Below are 1,264 nucleotides of genomic sequence, written 5' to 3' on the forward strand. Positions count from 1 at the left end.
TAATAATTTTAAAAATAATTTAAATTAATAAATCAACAAACTTGGTAAATTTTGCAACAGGCATACTGTGTTTGAATCTAAACTACAATATTTGAATTCTGATTTCTATTTGAACAGAACACTAAGGCAAATTCGACTGCATCTTTTTTTTTTTTCTTTTTCTTTTTCTTTTTCTTTTTTTTCTTTTTTTTATTCTTATTCTTATCAAATTCGACTGCATCTTATTCCATGCAAGCTAGTAATGACAAACTGCACAGTAAATATCATAGATAAATATGGAAAGCAGATTACCCATAATATCAGTATTTATCATATATCCTGTGTCTGAAATACAATTCAATTATACATATTTCAGAAAAATGTTATCAAGTACTAGCTGAAAGGGTGGTGGGTACATTAAGAGACTGCAAATAAACTGGTGATCACAAGAACTTTTTTAGATAAAATGGAGTTGCATCGAAATGCAGATATTTTTCATTCCCTAACCCGACCTTATTTTTGTCTTTTAAAGAAAATCAAGAAATCTTCTTGGCCACCTAGAGATGATTTCCTTTGTATCCTACCAGATGGTTCAGATCTTCTTTAAATGGAACATAGTCTTGTTCTTTTAAAGAACACAGGGCCCAGAAGGAGGAAATTGTTCCCAGGGAACCCACTCCCAACTTTCATTTTTTTCAGGCTCTACATTCTTTGGTTCTGAATCATGAGTCATGTCCACTTCTCCTTTCATTAATACAGTAACATAATGGTAATTCTTCTCAGTGAAAGAGTTCACAACTGAGGCAAAGCGAACATTTTTCAGGTGAAGAGCTTCTTCCCAGGTTTCCCTTTGAGCACATTCTTCCCAGCTCTCAGTTAACTCCAAATGACCCCCAGAAAGCTGAAAAATGCTGGCTCCAAACGACCCTTTCCTCTTCCCCAGGAGGATACAACACGGATGCTTGCAGCTGGTCACCACAACTCAGACTCTGACTCTGGGCGGCCGCCCCTGTGGCTCCATGTTGGCTGTCATAGTGCAAGCAGGAGGACCAAAAAGTATGTTTTAAGTTGGTTAACACTAAAGTTGAGTGAATGGGCTGGGCGCGATGGCTTACGCCTGTAATCCCAGCACTTTGGGAGGCCAAGGCGGGCGGATCACTTGAGGTCAGGAGTTCGAAACCAGCCTGGCCAACATGGTGAAACCCCATCTCTACTAAAAATACAAAAAAAAAACCAAAAACCCAACAACAACAACAATAACAACAAAATAGGCATGGTGGCATGC

The 1,264-nt window shown here is 38.1% G+C and overlaps 1 pseudogene; it reads right to left on the minus strand.

Annotated features, from left to right (window-relative positions):
* Positions 1 to 536: 536 nt before the first annotated feature.
* LOC100447761 (nucleotide triphosphate diphosphatase NUDT15-like) lies at positions 537 to 1,012 on the minus strand (annotated as a pseudogene).
* Positions 1,013 to 1,264: the final 252 nt, after the last annotated feature.

This window comes from Pongo abelii, chromosome 19 (assembly GCF_028885655.2).
Source record: "Pongo abelii isolate AG06213 chromosome 19, NHGRI_mPonAbe1-v2.0_pri, whole genome shotgun sequence".
NCBI classification, from domain to species: Eukaryota; Metazoa; Chordata; class Mammalia; order Primates; family Hominidae; genus Pongo; species Pongo abelii.